The sequence below is a fragment of the Lutzomyia longipalpis genome, chromosome 3 (genome assembly GCF_024334085.1).
Source record: "Lutzomyia longipalpis isolate SR_M1_2022 chromosome 3, ASM2433408v1".
In the NCBI taxonomy this organism is placed as follows: Eukaryota; Metazoa; Arthropoda; class Insecta; order Diptera; family Psychodidae; genus Lutzomyia; species Lutzomyia longipalpis.
In genome coordinates, this window is record NC_074709.1 from 9,324,890 (window position 1) to 9,344,456 (window position 19,567).

Here is a 19,567-nt window from a genome sequence, read left to right on the forward strand (position 1 = left end):
TTGATGTGCACAAGACGCGTCCAGATAATGTCTCAGATACCGCAGAGTGGTCAGATCGGATCTTGAGTTTTTCATTGCTAGAGGCCCAATTCCCAACTGCGATGCAAATCTCTCCCTCCACTGTGTGCATCTTATAGCACTTTTCTTACCTACATGCGGAATATGTAGGAGCTGGTGGAGCTATATTTTATTGGAACTTTCCTCTACTAAACCACTATCATTGATGGAAGACACCGCGAAAGCACTTGTTATTAAATTAGCTCCTTGCAGCGTAGCAAAATCAGAAGAGGGGGTTGGTATGTGAAAATATTATGTATGGAAGAAATTACAAAAGAGATAATATAAAGTTTGTCTTTCATTTTAATAATCTCAACCTTCCCACAGGCTTAGTAGGATTATAATCCATAGCAAGATTACGAAGTTGTAGCTTTTCGCCACATGGGTTCGCTAGGTTCATTTATAATTTGCGATTGAGCTTGTGCTGGTTTGGGTTCCTCGCACAATAAGGGATAGAAGGAGATTTAGACTTGTTTATCCTAAATTAGCAAAGCTTTGTTAAATTTCCCTAAGAGACTCTCCAAATATCTTGAGTGTGATGAAACATTTTCAATAAAATAGCGACTAATTTAATAGAAAAAAAATAGCACGCGGTCATAACATTTGACAATGTAATGTAGAAGTAATAAATGATGAATATTGAACATAAATCACGCAATTTGGGGGGCTTACATTAAAAAGTATCGAACCACTCGGACATATACACACAACACACATAATGTATAGGATTCACGTAAGATGTTTAAACGGAGAAGAAATGAGAATGAGAAGAAACAAATAGGCGTCATTTGAATATGAAATAATATCAAATATCATATTGAGTTATATACACTAAAGATCAATATATTTTTTTATTACACACTTCCATACATTTGGGTAGTTCAATGAACCGATTAGAAATACTTGTTAATTTTTCACTTCAGCATTCCGGACATGATGTTTTTTCTTCTTGCAGACGCGCGTTCCTTCATTGCTCGTGCAAATATTCATTTTGAAGAATTTTACTTTAATTTTGTCAATTCCAAATTATTCAATTAACTCCATGTCATAATTCCTTTTTATTTACCTCTTCCCCATCTCTCCTATACTTGCCTTTTATTTGTCAAAACATCTAGACACATCTCACAAATCTAATGTTCTCAATCAATTTATATTTGATTTTTTTTTCAAATTCAACATTTTATGATACAAAGAACTGCGTGCAAAATGGTTAACACACAACATACAAAAATACCAAGATTCTCACAGTGTGGGTATAAAGAAAAATGATCCATTTCTGAAATTGTATTTAGATTGATTTCCTATCGCAGCCAGATCTCCCGAGGAACAGACAAAAAGATCAATAACGAAAAAGAGGGAGCACAAAGCAAAAACAAAACAGACATTATTAATAATCCCGATTAATTCAACTTCTTATAACTTGTGAGACTGACTTGTTATGGAGGCGATCACTTTGTCAATTCTCATAGCACCTGAAGAAGTCTTTTCGGAGGGATTTGTAAATACCCGAGCGAGAGTGTAATGTGGTTGTTTCAGAGGAAACAGTAGTAACATGATGCTTATGTGGGACAAGCATTGTTTTTTTTTAATAAATCTTGAAATATTAGATCTTTTTTTTCATGAATTTGTTCTTCCAATCAAATTAACGCTTTATGGAGGTTTTTCTTTAGAAACCAGTGCAGTAGTAGAAAACTAGGCTACCTATCTCTAATTTACCATACAAGATTGATTAAACATTGCTGTGGAGACGCCTAGGCATGCATTTTCTAAGAGTGAAAAACTCCTGAAGGCTTTAGCGCTTTAAAAGAAACGGGAAAACCGGGAAAATCTTACGTGAGTTTATCACGGATGCATTATTTTTCTTAGAGGATCAAGCTCACGTGAAGTTTTCCTCACTTTTTCCCTCCAAAAAGCCTTCGGGAGTTTATCACGAGAGTTTTTCACTCTTAGAGAATACAGCACCTGGTGATACACCTTTCTATATTCTATTCCGAGTTCCAAATACCGGAAATAAAAAATATTATAATCTATACAGACATAAAGTCAAGTAAATAGATAAAAGGTGGAATGTCCATCTTTCCACTCTTGGCCAATTAATATAAGATGTTTTAGCGAAAATTTATTATATAGGGCCATTTGCGTTATTTATACGACGCGCTATTGTTGCGATGGAATCCTAAAAAAACTCACTGCCCTATGATTGTGCATTGAAATGAAATGCGAAATTGTCCAACGTGTGAATGAGTCGTTAGATGAGATTCTTCTTCGGCGTGCTAATTCTATGGCTGACATTTATTTCGCGAGGATTTATGGTCCATTGTGGAATTATAATACTTTGATTTTGACCATCAAAAAGCATCACGCGCAGACTCTGTGTGGGTTTTTCTGTGGATATTCTGTACCAAATGTCGCCGCCGTTACCGCGTGGTCCCACAGGAAGAAGCTTCGCCCCTAGCCACCCCCTCGCACTATCCTCATTTGAAATTAACAGGTTCCTCCAGCAAATAGGTAAATCGTTGCACAGTATGAAATGAGAAATTTATTCAAGTCTCCCAACGGATGAAAAGTTGCATTTTGTGCACTGATTTCCATCCCAACTCTCCTTCTTTCTGTATCTTTTGCATTCACATAATTATGGGAATGAATGCATCATAAAGTCAATCATAACGCGTCCAGTTATTAGAGTTGGTATACCACAACGCGGATGGGTCAGTCTATGCGTTGTAATTTAATTTGTGAGTAATATTAGTAGGCAAAGTCGATTTTTTGTAAAATTTACCAATTTGACAGTATAAAATGCTTATATCTTAAGTTCTGTTAGACCTACAGAAATTTCTTGACTAGTTCTGGAAAGGTATTGAAATAAGCTATAATCTACATATATTTCGATACATTTCAAGGTCACCTCCAGAACACAAAATGGCGGATTTATGTTCTACCAAAACAGTTTTTTGCACTTTTCGTCCTGAAAGAATGATTCTAGAGATTTCTGATGTTCTAGAAAGTTGTAGAGTTTTGCAAAACCTTTAATTTGATACTAAGTTGAGTCAAATCGGACAAGCGGTTCAAGAGATATGGCTCTTAGAACTTTTCAAATTCAAGAATTTTTCAAATGACTATATCTTCTAAACGGCGACATAGAATTTTTTCATTTTCGGACTGATGAAAGATATTGAGTCATGCTACAACATATCAAAATTTAAAGGAAAACGATAACAGATGTTGGGAGATATTGCCCCTTAAAGTTAGGCAATTTTTGTTTTTGATTTTAGCGCCTCTTGCGGATGTTTTTGAAACTTGAAATGTTCTAGAGAGTTGTAGGGCTTCTCAATACCTTTCATTTGATACCAAGATGGTCAAAATCGATCAAGCCGTTCTCGAGTTATATCGAAAAAACACTTTTTGCTTTAGACCGCCATATTTGCTAAACGGCTTGACCGATTTTCAAGTATGAGTTATCGATGAAAACGTCTCACTGAGCACTAAAACATACTAAAATTTCAGACCTCTAACTATAAGGGAAGTGGTTGACGGTAGTTCAAAATGGCGGACGGCGGCCATCTTGGATTTCAAAAATGCGAAAAAAAGAAAATTTACACCCACATTTCTATAGAAAACTTCAAACCGGAAGTCTCTATCTTTTACCGTTCTCGACTTATAAGGCAAAGTTTGGGCCACCGGACGGCAGGCCGGCCGGATCAAAAATTTTCCACCACCATTTTCGTAATGTGGGATGTCTAAAACGTGCTCATACCAAGTTTGAGCCCGATCCGAGGTGGTCGGTTTTTCCGACGATTACAATACTTGGTATGCCACGATTGTGGTATACCAACTAATACAGACAACTATTGAGGGTAGATAGGACTTCTTATCATAATTTTTTCAGGTGCTTCCGATTAATAACTTGGGAGAAATAACCATTTGAAAATTCCAAACTGTCACAAATAGCCCCGCTGTCCCCTATTCTTCTTCAAATCATGCACATCTTCAAATTTTAAATAAAATAAATGGAATTTTTGAATTAAATAAATAAATTATTTACACGAGATTTATTGATTTTTAATGATATTCTTCTTCAATTGTTCTCCTTCCCCTGAGTCTCCTCCTTTTTTTGCCGCACGGTTGCTGAATTCCTTGTGGATCCTTATAGCTTCGCGCAAATTTTAGATGGAGAAAAAAGAAAAGACGGCAAAAAGGAGATGACTCAGGGGAAGGAGAACAATTGAAGAAGAATATCATTAAAAATCAATAAATCTCGTGTAAATAATTTATTTATTTAATTCAAAAATTCCATTTATTTTATTTTATTTTATTTAAAATTTGAAGATGTGCATGGCGTAAACCTTCTTCTTTATCTCTTTACGCAAGACGACCTTGGCTGTAAAGAAAAAAAAGAAAATTAGCAAGAAAATTTGAAGTATTTTCTTTTACATACATCTCTCCGTGAGATGAGCTTTATCCAGCTCCTCCTGGAGCACATCCAGGAGGTCCTCAACCTTCTTGTATTCACTCTGGAACGCCTCCTTTTCTCCTCTCATTCTCGTGATTTTATCGTCGATTTCCTTGTCCATCTTATCCATTTCTTTGGAATTTCTTTTCAAAATATTCTGGAGATGATTTTGCTTTATTTTCCTTGTTTCCACTGACTGACTAGATTTGAAATCTGGAATATTAGGAATTGATTTCAGCAATATTGTCAAAATTCGATATTCGATATTCGAAAATATTGCTGACATCAATTCCTAATATTTTAAATTTCAAATCTAGTCAGTTAGTGGAAATAAGGCAAAGAAAGAAAAAGCATCTCTCGATTTTATTTAAAAAAAAACCCAAAAAATGGATAAGATGGACAAGGAAATCGACGATAAAATCAAGAGAATGACAAGAGAAAAGGAGCTTCTCATGGAGGAAATGCGTAAAGCGCGAAAAAGCTTGGAGCAGCTGCGAGGAATAATTGACACTTGCAAAATTAATGAAAAGAGTAAGAAAAAAATCACTTTAAACCCTTTAGAAATTAGAAATTCTTATTTTTTTTAAATTATTTTCAGAAAAGAAGACTCTAAAGCGAGAAATTAAATCCAAAATTTATGCCAGCAAAATTTTTAAAAAATATTATAGAATGAAGAAATAATTTGAGAAAAAAATAAATAAATAAAAAAGAATTTTAAAATTTAAATGAAAATTATCTCGAATAGTTAGAAGCACATAAAAGTTGAAAAGAATTTTCTAGAAATATTGCCATTTATCACGGTGCGGAAAATGAGGGGAATGTGAAGAAGTAGTGAAAAAAATTAGAGTTTCCGTCAACTTCATGGCAAATTTCTCAAGAAAAAATTTATATAAATAAGTCGATCCGGATGATGAGATAGGGATTAATCGAAAGCTAATTATTAAATCTAGTTTAGTTCGATTGCAAGTGAAATTTTGTAAATTAATCTCTTCGTCAGATCGGTATCGACGGATGTTTTACGAAAAGTACTGATTTCTCGGGGTTGGGTATTTAACATCGTTTATTCATCTTCTCTTCTCTATATAATAAAGAAAGGTCTCTCTAAAATTTCGTTCCTGTTCATCTATGCATTTCTACACCGTTGGTCCGATTGTGATGAAATTTGGTACAGAGACTACTGATACCAGGCGGTTTTCGCCAACGACATTCATTTTCCCCCCAGAGCCCCCCTTCACATAGCCCCCAAATGAAATTCATGCTTTTTTGACTACTTTTTGAATTCGGCGTCATAAATGTGAGAAATTCACTTCTTCCCTTTACATTTTTTTTATATTGATAAGTGCATTCTTCACAACAATTTTTCTCTTTCTAAAATTTGCGCGAAGCGCAACAAATCCCCGCGAAGTATTTTTTTAATAATTTTTTTTGAATCAAAATTAAAAAAAAAGAGGCTAGTGCCTTATTGAAATCCTTGCGGCGAACTTCCACCTCTAAAAATAAAAAAATAATAATTTAGCAAAATAAAACAATTAAATTTTCTTTCTTATCTCATTTCTTTCTCCAGCATCCGTATCTCCTTTTCATAGTCCTTCTTCTTCTTCATCATCGTCTCCCACATCTAGTAGACCTTATCCTTCAGGTCAAATAAACTTCTTGCCTTCCATGGATTCCTCACATTTTTTTCGTTTTCTCATTTTTTTGAAATTTTCATTTAGATCGCAGTAACCATTGAGTACGTCTCAATAAATTTTTGACATTTAAGTGAGTAGCAAGTTTTGTGCAAGAAGGAAAAGATTCGAGTGAGCAAAAGGACAAGAAAAAAAATTTCAAAAACTTGAGAAAAGGAAAAATCTGAGGGAATCCATGGACAGCAAGGAGTTCTTTGATCTTAAGGATCAGGCCTACAAGACGTGGGACACGATGATGAAGATGAAGGGGGGCTATGAAACGGAGATACGAATGCTCGAGAGAGCAATGGCGGAGAGAATTCAACAGCTTAGAGACGAAGGAATTGATCCGAGAGGTAGGATAGGAAATTTAAATTATTTTATTTTGCTAAATTATTATTTTTTTTTATTTTTAGAGTTGGAAGTACGCCGCAAGGATTACAATAAAACACTTGGATTTTTGAAGAATTTTAATTAAAAAAAAAAACAATGAATAAATGATTAGTTGTTTTAAATGTATTCCTTTGATTTTTTTATTTTATAAGAGGATGAGAGTCCAGTTAGTTGGTGTTCCACTTCGTGGCTAACACCAAGTATTTCTTTTGAGAAATTCAGCGTTCTTATGCATAAAAATGCATATATCTCAAGTTCTATTAGACCTACAGAAATTTCTTGACTAGTTCTGGAAAGGTATTGAAATAAGCTATAATCTGACATATATTTCGATACATTTCAAGGTCACCTCCAGAACACAAAATGGCGGATTTATGTTCTACCAAAACCGTTTTTTGCACTTTTCGTCCTGAAAGAATGATTCTAGAGCTTTCTGATGTTCTAGAAAGATGTAGATAATTGCAAAACCTTTAATTTGATACTAAGTTGAGTCAAATTGGACAAGCGGTTCAAGAGATATGGTGCTTAGAACTTTTCAAATTCAAGAATTTTTCAAATGGCTATATCTTTTAAACGGCGACATAGATTTTCTTCATTTTCGGACTGGTGAAAGATATTGAGTCAGGCTACAATATATCAAAATTTAAAAGATTTGCCTAATGGGGATTTGGAGATATTGCCCCTTAAAGTTAGGCAATTTTTGTTTTTGTTTTTAACGCCTCTTGCAGCCATTTTTGGAACTTGAAATGTTTTAGACAGTTGTAGGGCTTCTCAATACCTTTCATTTGATACCAAGATGATCAAAATCGGTTAAGCCGTTCTCGAGTTATATCGAAAAAACAGTTTTTGCTTTAGGCCGCCATATTTGCTAAACCGCTTGACCGATTTTCAAGTATGAATTATTGATGAAAACATCTCACTGAACTCTACAACATACTAAAATTTCAGACCTCTAGCTATAAGGGAAGGGGTTGACGATATTTCAAAATGGCGGATGGCGGCCATCTTGAATTTTGAAAATGCAAAAAAATGAAATTTTACACCCACATTTCTATAGAAAACTTCAAACCCGAAGTCTCTGTCTGTTACTGTTCTCGAGCTATAAGGCAAAGTTTGGACCACCGGAAGGCCGGCCGGAAGGCCGGCCGGCAGGCCGGCAGGCCGGCCGGATCAAAAATTTTCCACCACCATTTTCGTAATGTGGGATGTCTAAAACGTGTTCATACCAAGTTTGAGCCCGATCTGAGGTGGTCGGTTTTTCCGATGATTACAATACTTGGTATGCCACGATTGTGGTATACCAACTAATTCACATTTCACTGACCTGTCATATGCAGTGGTTAAATGAATTTATGATTCATCTTGTGCAACAATTCCCTTTAATCCCTCCATTTAATGGAAATATATAAACCACGTTTGTTGGGGCGAATTGGGTACAAGAGGGAAACCCCTCACGACGGTGTGTGTGGTTAATTCCACGGAGACAATGGACAATCAAGGGAGCTCAAAATGAGACACTTTTACCTTCAAAAAATAAAAAAAAACTTTATACACAATATTTTACTCACCTCCCAAAGAGACACAGAGGTGCATTTTACACACAAACACCATGAATTTCATTCTAAAAGTCACACAAAATCCCATAAATTTTCCCAGAAAATACCTCGAAGCTCATCGGGGGGAATATTTACGGATGTGACTTCTTGTAGTTGACGGCACAAAAGGTTTTTTAGCGCAAAAAAAAGAACACAGTCACCCACACAAAACCTTGGGACACAGAAGATTCTCTTTTTTTCTGTACAGTCATTCGGTGACTTTTTGAAAATCCCGCACATTTAACGTAAAAAACCTCATCGGGGGTGTTTTGAATAGATTTCGACACATTCACAAAATTCCTGACAAATCAGGAGCTATGTATACGGGAAAGAGACAATTTTTAAGGGAAATTAACACACAAAAAATATTCAAAAGAAAGAGGTTTTAAGGTATACAACTTCAAAGAAAAAACTAAGCAAAAAGCATTGCAAGTCACCTCCCAGGTGACATTTTTTTTTCAAAGAATATTTCACTGTTGTGGTCATAAAATTAGCAACAGTTTAGATGTTAATACAGCCGTACATCCGTTGCATAAAGACTAAACATTCTTAGTGTTCGAGAAACTGATAAAAAATATTATTTTTGAATGTGGCGCGCATTCGAAGCGGGATAATGATGGTGGTGAATTCGAGTGGTGAAAACAATGATTGTGGAGAAAAGGGTAAGACGGCCTAATTTAGATATGTACGAACAATTCGAATTGAAATGGAAAAAAATGAATTATAAAGTTCTATATTCTTATAAAGAGCTAGAGAAGAAACTATTGAGTGAGACACTCCAATATAGGACATATTGTTTCTTGTAAATAAAAAAAAGTAACTTATCTGAGAATTTTAGGACAAATTAAATACATTTTAGCATAAAATATGCAGTAAAAAGAAAAATGTTGTTCTAGAAAATTGAATCTCTGTTACTCTCACTGAATATTTTAATACTTTTTGATCCATTTACTAAATATTTTGACAAAGCTGTATTTTTTTAAACATAATTTTAAAGAAATGAATTATTTAAAACCCCGTGTCTTGTTGAAATGCGCAAAGAGACTTTGGAATGATTAATTGACTTCATGCCCCTTGAAAAATTGAATCAGTATGACAAAATTAACCTTATTTTCCCTCATATCTCTCCCTTTTTAGGAGTATGAACTCAAAAAAACTTGTGTAAGTAACTTTTAGAGCTAATAATTACATGATTTTGGTTGTTAAATTAGTTGGTAGGTTACTTCAAAAGATCCCAATACGTCCAACTAAATAAGTTGCATACATTTGATTTTGCTAATTGAAGTCAGGTACTTATGATCTGTGACAAATATCAACTTCCAATTAGAAACAACCACAAATTAGCGAACATATACGACTGAAAAAAACGTCTTCTTGCACAAGAGGTTTGGTGGTAAAAAGTATAGCAACAGCGGTCGTCACTTTGATGTGCTCTGGTAGGTATATGTTTTAACATAGACGGTGGTTTATGCGAAGGCAAAGAAATTGTGTCGAGTTGAGATCTACATTAATTAAATTCTTTTGACATTTCTCAATTAATTCAATTAACTCTCTATCAATATGTATATCAAGTTACCATAGCGGGCAGATGATGGAATTTGCATTTATTCCAATGGAAAATAAAACAAAAAATGAAAGAAGTGAAACACTTTTGGAAGCATGCGCACATACCGCCAATTTTGTAAGAAAATCGCGCAAAAAAATTATTAAATATGGGATGTGTTTTTTTTCTTCAAGTTTCTCTCACCATATCCACAAAAGTGTTAAATAAATTTGTGTAATTTGTCATAAAGTTAAGAATGTGCATTATGTATAAACGAATGGTAATTTATTAACATTTAAAATCTCTCTGTGTATAATCCCCACAAAGGCATAAAAGCTGTGACTTTTTTTTTATTTCATAAATATTATACTCACTAATCTGCATGACCTTGATAGAGAATTTTTTTCGGGTTTTCTTTTAATCATTTGTTTTGTGTTTATGTAAATATTGTTGTGGATGTCAATAATTTAGCCACTTAAGCTGCCAAGACATTTTTTTTTCTTAAACACATTTTAATCCATTATTATACACGATTAGGAGAATAATTTGCTGAATAGGATGCAATATTTCCATTTTTTTTTCTTTTTCTCTTTCCGCTCATTCAGTGTTTGTTACCAAGAAAGATCTTCTTGAGTCTTCTTTTGTTCAAAAATCTGATCTTATGCTTACGGGTTCTTAGTTTAGGTTTTTGTCTTATTGGTATTTAATGTCTAATATCTTTTATTTTTTGATTATTTAATGAAATCTTATGATTTAACAATCATAAGATAAAAATCTTTATAAAAAGAGTAAAAATGTTTGTTTTCTGAAGAGAGCGAAAGTTTACAAGATTGGATCTAATTTATCTTCCACTATTTTATTAAAATCTTCCAATATGAATATCAAGGGGTGGTTATCTGGCGAATATTTTGGTTTTTTTAAGAGAATCATCAGAATATTTCAGAAGATTTGAATATTTGACTTCACATGAACATTTTTCCCTAAAACCGAACTCAAAACCGAAAAAAGATCCAAAAACGTATTTGGAACTTTTTGGTTTGAATTTAGTCTTTTTTGGGGTTGAATTTACTAACTTTTAGCTTGAATTTAGAACTCTTTGGCTTGAATTTACTACCTTATGCCTGAATTTATAATTTTTAGTCTTTTAGACTTATATTTGAATTTCCTTGGCGAATCATCCAAATTTTAGTGAATAATCCGAATATTTCCAAAGATCCGAATAATTTTTTAACCATTAAACCACTCTTGATGAATTCAATTCAATTTATTTATCAAAGATTCCGCATTTTACGAATTTGGAAGATGTAGGGCCTCACCTAGTTGTTAATTGTTCTGCGCCCTAATATATTATAATAATTTAATTCTAAGTAATAATCAAAAAGTGCTTGATTTTATTATGATTTTGGGCTTTATTCAGCGACCAAGAAACCCTTGAAATTCGCTTGAAATTTTGAAATTTCAGTACAAAGTCAAAGATTTCAAGGGTTTCTTGGTCGCTGAATTAGGCTCTTTAACAAAATATTCGTTTTTTTTTAGTTCAACCCTAAAGACCTAAAGGTTAAACTACAAGAAGTCATTTATGACCCCCATTCGTTATGTTTTGGTAATTAAATTTTCAAGGTGGGTGCGTGGAAAGCAAAAATACCTTCATGCAAAAGCAGAACACATTTCATTGATAAAGAAGAAGAATGATTTTACCTGTATGGGATGGAGATCAATGAATACTTTTCGGTCTTTGTCAGACTCCGTAGAAGCCTGTGTCAAAGTCACAAATTTAGGGAGTAAAGTATAAAAAGGAGAATCATCCTGAATCCATTAATTTCATTCTTTACCAAAAATCGTTCATCGGCCCATCTACCTGGGTGAGGAATTTCTATATACTAACCGACTTTGAGAGAAGAGAAAGGAACCTTCTGGTTTCAATGAAGAAATTAACTTTTTTTGGATGATTTTTTTTCAATAGGAAGCATTGCTTTCAATTAATAATTTCATTTGAAGGGAATCCTAAATCGATGTTTTAGTCAAGGAAATCTCTTTCTAAATTAACTATTAATATAGCTGTACACACTAAATGACTGTATGAAGTGTATTCTTTGAACTGTAAAACAAAACAAATCGAAACATCTGACGAGTAATAAAAAATATGCAGAAAAGTAACATTAATTTCTATACATATAGGTAGGTACCAAATAGTTTATGGTATCAATATCACGTACCGTTTTCCATGGTGGCAAATCCGGTTCAAATTACTGGGCGCGAGAAAGTTCGTGTTTTACAAACATAACACTACTTAATATCGCCTAATTAATTTGTATTAGTTATTATAAATTCGTTCATCTGATTGAAATCTCTAATTTATATTCATGTCTTTTCTCGCTCCTCGGCTAATCTGCATGCCTGCGTCGGGTTGGTTTGAAAAAACAAAACCGTCCAAACACAATCTTCATGTGGTTGATGGAGTAGATTTTGCACCACCACCGTGAAATAATTAAATTTTATTGCCATCTTAAGTCACGAGTAATTTTATTTGATAAAGGACTAACATTTGCAGAATTGATTTTTAATTGATCGTGTTTTATGTGCAGTCTGTGTGTTTTTTTGTTGTTGTGTAAGTTGATGGCATTTAATTCAAGCAAATTTGCCTTCACCTTTAATCGCTTTAAAATGTCAGTTAATTATTACAAATTTTAATTTCTGCACATTAATTTGTCGCTGTCTTTTGCAAGAGAGAAAGTTCCTTCGCTGGAGTCAGCAATAAGGAAAAAGTGCGATTATGAATTGACATGAAGAGCATTAAATTAATTTCACAGATATTAACGCGAGAGAGTTCATGGTTTATGTTTATGCTGATTCTCCATGACGTGTTGGGTGTTTTATCTTCATTCATCAGGTACAATGACAAATAGGAAAATTAGTAAATAAACAATTTTCACGAAAAAAAAATATCTAAAATATTTTAATATTTAATAAACTACAAAAAATCCTTTTAAACTTCCGTAGAAAACTTATTTAATTCATTCCCTCACTGCTTTTATTTCTCCAGCATTTGGATAAACACCAAAATGATTGAGGGTGGCATGAGAAATACCATGGAATTCAATCAAGAAATATTCTCAAAATATTCCAGACGTTCCTGAAGAAAAATACGTTGATTAAAATGAATTCTCATGCACAGTACAACTCACCAAAAGAAACTCTTATTGTAACCAAAATATTATTTATAAGAATTTCAATCAAAATTCCATGGAATTCGTACATTAAGTAAACACTAATTTCTCATTTTACTTTATTATTGTTGTTTCAAGGCGCATTTTGGTCTTTTTCACAGCATTGCGCCCATGAAGAGTTTTTTAACATGATTGTGTGACTTTCGACCCTCAGTATGAGAAGAAGTGCAAGATACAGAGAGAGAGAGAGAGAAAATATCACCATTGATAGAGGATCTCGTATGTTGTTGACTTAACTCTTGAGACTTCCCCCATTTTGGTACAATAAAATAAATTTTCGTGTAATTAATTTAGCCCTCCTTTATCTCACTCACGGGTTGTGTGGAGTACGCCATCCAGAAGAAAACGCCTCTCTTCACGAGGACTAAATGGATAATCATCATTTGGGAGTGAGTGGAGAAACTTCCAAAAAAGAGATACTCATCATCTTTTAATATTTTTCTCCCTGGGTAAGTCGCCTTTTTCTGGGGCTGCCCTTAGTGGTTAGTTTAATTTGTGAAATTGAGTTGTTAGGTATAACTACCACTTATTTGATGGAGGTTGCGAGAAAGAACACACAAGATGAATTTTATTTAGCAACTCTCCGGCCTTTCTGTATATCTTCATCTCTCACACCAGAGACGTTGGAAACAGCAGAAGGAAGCAAAACGAAAGAAAATGGATTCTCATTGGCAAAAAGGTGGTAATCGTTTAATTTAAATTGAAATTTAATTATAGTGCGCTCCAATCTCACAAATGAACCACCACAATCAACAATTGCGGAACTCGTGCCGAATCATCCATCTCAAATCCAGTAGCGCTTGTGTAAATAGAGAGAGAGAGAAGAATTTCATAAATCCACCAAGGAAAGAGTAGGAGAGGAAGAGTATTTTTTAGGTTCTCAGATCGGTGATTAGAGGAAAAAATAAATAAAAGAATAAGTAATAAGAAATGTTGTGATTCACAACTTCGTAATCGTCGTTCTATGATTAAAGAAGTTATAGAGGGCTTTCATGATACTTTACTACGCGTAGGCATTAATGTATGTGAGTTTATCAATCTTCTAATCCATTTGATCGATATCTTCTATTAGATAAGAAATTAAATTCACTATAGTCAGACAGACTTGAATTTTCTTAAGATTCTTAAAGTTTTCTTTAAAATGTTTCAAGTTTTCATAAGATTTCTTAAGATTCCTTAAGAAAAAAACTTAAGTTCTCCTTAGAAAAATTTAAGATTCACAATCTATTGTTTCGCTTTAAAAGAAACTTAAGAATCTTAAATTTTTCCTTAAAAATTTTAAATTTTTTTTCTTAAAAAATCTTAAGAAAACTTAAGTCTTTCCTTAAAGGAATATTAAGCCTGACATAGCCAATTTCACCCCAGATTAATTTTTGAGTAGGAGTCCTTCTGAACAGGATATTTTTTACAGTTCTAACGTACCTAACTTTTCGTTTTAGTTCTAACTAAAGCTTTCTATAATATAAGTTTTTTTTTCTGTTCTATTTGAACGACACTAAAGAATAATTATAATGTAATTTTTCTTTTTCTTTCTGAAGATGATTGAACTGCTCAAGGAAATATTTGAATTTGTATTTATTTTTAAAATATTTCATTGTTAGAATTACTTGCAATGTTTTCTTTGCAATAAGTATTAGAAAATCAAATAGAGAATTCTGCAAAGTCATGCTTTTGGTTTCTTCATTGGCTAAAGTCTTTCGGGGAAGGTAAGAAGAAGAAGGAATGAATCAGGCTTTAATTTGTATAAATAACTCTTAAAGATTGAAAGAAAGACCTCTATGTGCTTTCTGTGTGGAGATAGATTTTGAAGGTCAAGAGCAAGAATTATTTTTCTTGTATTTTTTACTTTTATTTTAAAATATCAAACATTTATAGATAAAGATGTTCGTTGAAAAAATCAGCTTTGTCTACGTTGATTAAAAATATATTTTGAAGTTTAATAAAATTAATAATTATTAAAAGAAAATTTGCAAAAAAAAACTTAAACCAAAATAATATTTATTTCGTGATATTGTTTGATTACTCACGACTTTTTCTTTCACAGTGGAATCTTCTTCTCTTCCTTTTTTTCCATATTTTACTCATATGTATGGCTTTACCTACCTATATTTATGTATTATGTATATAGATAGAACCCCCAGTCGTGATGGTCACAGCTAAAATGCCGCTTATTCATCCACCTTTTATCAATAAAAAAAACTAACACAGGAATATTTTTTTTCTTGCCACACAGAGATTCACTAAATGAAAGAATAGAGCAAGATATGTTGATGAAGAAGTAAAGATTATTAGATTCATTTCTTCTTCAGGCGTTCTCACAGAGAATTGACTATAATTTTTATTGTTACAAAAATCCAGCAACATTCATCAACTTGAAATGATACTTCCGGGCTATTGCATAAAGTAATTTATTTATTTTTACTTTAAGTATCGAAGAATGAATGCTTAAAAAAACAACATTGTTTAAACTAAATACCTCCATTTACATCGCATAATGTTCTTAAGGTATTTACGTCTGATTTGAGTCTTCGTCATTTTGACAAAGTTAAAGATCTATAAAATATAAAATCCTGGATGAATATGCCTGCATAACGTGCACTTTGTTAGCACCTAAATCTTTGCAAAATTCATTAGAGAGAAGATTTTGTGTCGATGCTAAAGCAAGATTATGATGGCTGTTTGGGGAAGGTACCCCCGAAAATTCCTTTGAAATAACACATAAAAGAATCCTAATCGCCAGTTCAAAGAAATTCAAAACTCTTTTGTTGTTCACCTCTTCATTTTATGCATCACCCATTTGGGCTTCACATTCAATTTCTCATAGTCTCATTTCCGATCCGTATTAGTTTCGGTCCTTTGACAATAAAGGTAGAGAGGCAAATGGGGAAAATTGAGCGTCGACCAAAGGTGAGAAATGTTGTATTGAATTTTAACGCATAAAGAAGACTGTGGTGCGCAGGATGAGGGCTTCTAGATTGGACTCGAAACCTATACGGTCAAGGGGCGAGAAACTAAAGTGAATTAATGTTCTAGAATATTTTGTTGTAAAGGAGTTTAGTCACTTTACAACAAAAAGTTTTTTTTTTTTCAAAGAAAAGTTTCCAAAAAAAAAACTTCAAATTTTTTTAAGAGAATCGGCAGGGATTATGGCACATACTCCATCAAATAAATAAAAATTAAGAAAAATATATTTCTTACAATGAAAATGAATAGCTCGGATGAGTAGGAAAACATTGCCAAAAAATGCAAACATTGGGCATTATATTCAGCGACCAAGAAACCCTGGAAATTCGCTTATAATTTTGAAATTTCAGTACGTAATTCAAAGATTTCAAGAATTTCTTTGTCGCTGATATACTTCTGTTGCTAACCATATACTTCAGTCACAGTTTTAGTTTAAATATAGGTAATGGAATTAAAAATTCCTTTACTAGTTTAATAGGTTTGATCTATTTAAATTAATTATTAAGATAAAACTTCCAGTTAAAAGTATTTTCGTCACATTTCCTTTAATAACTGCAATGATGTATTATTCAGGCAGGAAATTCTACAAAGAGATAATTTATATGTTTATATATTTATGTTATTTTATAAATCAAATACAGTCTCTGTGTGGCTGCAAGTGATTCTTCATTCCTCCACCATTTACCGAAAAATATAACACAAATATGTGAATTGACTGTGGGAGTCACGAGATGCTTCAAAACATCATAAATAACATATTCGGTGAGATTTATTGGGCCATTAATAAATAAACTATAGGTATATTTATATATAAATAATTGCGATTGTTATTTCCGATGGAGCAGTAGCAGGAGGATGTGTTTAGTGTTTTTTTTTCAATACGTTTGTGTGGATCAATGAATTGACCTGTGTGCTCCATGAAAGTGAGAATAGTAGGTAATATGGCGCTATATTTTGGAGGTATTTATCACACACCTAATTAGCACCTCGGTTAGGTAATAATAAGCAATTAAATTTACTTCCACCCATCACAATCAATTATCTCGTCTCTTTTGTTGTTTAGTGTAATTGGTATGGGATATTTCGGGTGGAACAGCATAATTAGCAGTGTGTGAGATAGTTGAGGTAAAGAGATGGTTTGTTTGCCATAACACGCCGGGTGTGTTGTGATACAAATTCAAATGGACAGCAAAGTCCCGAAGAGAGATGAAAAAAAGCAACAAAAAAAATGGTTGGAAGGAAGAGATGGGAAAGAGGAAGGAACCTTTATTTCTACTATACAATATCTCGATGTCGAATGATGATTATTAAGCTTCGAAGGCGGAGCAATTCTGTCGTTTACGTAGCCGAAACTGTAATTAAGAGGCGCGGAATGGGAACACGATTAACAACACAGCGTTAATCACCCAACTCTCTTGAGGAGCCACAGCACCGAGAGTCCCCTACACGGGAAGCACCAATTCCACCAAGTTGCTGCCCACAGTTTGGCGGCTTCCGTCTACCACACAAAACCACGGCGCATCGCTCTCTCCCATGGTTGTCCGGGGAAGAGGTAAATTAATTACAACAGTGGTCATTTCACGGGTAACTTGCTTCCAATAAATGTACATATTAAATATATTTAATACTGGGAAATTCTTCTCACTTATCTTACCTTTTTTATATACGCAAGAGAGTGGGGAAGGAAAGGCAATTAATATCACATAAACAAGCATTATTTACAAATAATAATTTGCTCCACTTGATCAGAGGACGGATGATCATTTAACATACACACTGTCGGGAAATAAACGACATTTTATATAGATAAAATGCTTCATTTTAACGACAAGACACCGCACGATAAACATTTCAAAAATGGCGTATATAACTGAAGAAGTTTAAAAGTTATTTATAAACAAATTGAGTTTATGGTTTAAATATGAAATTCTTACTTAAAATGTGAGAAAATTTCCACGGCAAATTGTTGATTAAAGGTCTTCTGAAGGTTCGAGTATCAATGGCGAATCTTCATCAGGTACCACAAAATATTTATTTTATAACTGTCCATATGTCCTAGTCAGGGACTATTAATAAGGCATTTAAAACTTCATGAAAAAAGCTCTCTATCACATTCATTTATTTTACATGACCATCACGGTATTTAATTTAAAGGTCTTGCAAATTAATCATTAGGTACTATGAAGTTTTAGCTGTGTTTTTTACAAACACAGCTTTTTTCCTAACATTAGAAAGAAATTCTGCTTTTCCATACACTTGACGTCATATTCTTCTCAGAAGCCTAAATTGAACAACGCCCCAATGATCACCTGAGAGGCGCATCTTTAGCTTTCTGAACTTGATCACTTCGGGACGAACCATTAAGTTGAAGAGCGAGGTGCGAGGAAACAAAAATACTCTGGGTACAAAAACAAAAGTCAGATATTTTATGTAATATGGAAGAAGATAAACAAACAAGAGCAAGAACGAAACGAAACAAAATACATTAAATGTAGTGGAACCAATTCCTCCCATCATAATATTACACTTTGAAGAATATAAAGGGGTATTTATTGAGCAGAATTTTGCACTCTGTAAATCTGTTTGAAATTTATTTGTAATAATGGAATTTGATTTGAATTTATTATTAATTTTTAAACGCCCATTTTTATTAAAATTTCGGGAAAAAATTTTCCGTTCTTATCCATATATGGTCAGAATCTAACTTTCAAACCTAAACTGTGCAACAATCAATAATTGCAAAATTTATGTTAAAAAATATTGTTTAAATTAATTTGTAGTCTTTGTGAAATCGGCAGGATTCTTATTCTGGGATGTTTAATAGAATGTTATTTAGGGTGCTGAATTATGGGAAAGTAGCATATTTTTCTGCATTTTTTTAAACCTTTCAAATATGCTCAAAAAAATCTTTTCCAGAAGTCCTATAAAACTACAGAATAGTATTGATTTCCGGAAGTAAAAGCTGTACCGATACCTTAGTTAAGAAGAAAGTGAAAAAAAAATTAAATTAAATTAAATAAAAAAAAAGTAAAAATATTATAATGAAGTCATAGACTTAACTTCTATAAATTTCTTGCTCTCTATTCAATGCAATTCAAGATTTATTTTTAATCAAATTTAAGTTCTTTAATCAGAAAATCTTACTTATTTTCTAGGACAACTCAGGAAAATCCAAGCCCGACTTAATTTTTTTAATATTGAAAGAGCATTTTTGTTATCTAAATGAAGTATAATGAGTAAATCCACAATTTTTCTAGTATTTTAAAATTAAAACAAAACGAATTTGCAAGGAGCACCAACTAATAGAAACCCATTAAAATGATTTATTAATGTTTTTCAAATCATTATGAAAAATGTATGAATTTTTTCACAATGATTAGCCCATTCTTGAGAGAATCAGTAAGTTTCCATGAAATACTCGGAAAGAGTCTGGGAAGCATTTTACGGGATTTGAGTGTCTCTACTTCGTACACCTTGGCGGTGGTCCAGCAGTCGGATGTGTGAGTGTGTGAAGAGATAGGTAGAAAAAATCAATTTAAACACTAAATTACGATCGGTTAGAAAACACGATGCCAGAGCAAATTAGATAGTTGTTGGCCGGTGCTGGCTACGGAATAATGACTTCATTATGGTCATTTGGGTAGAGGAGGTGTAATTTTGATCCAAATACG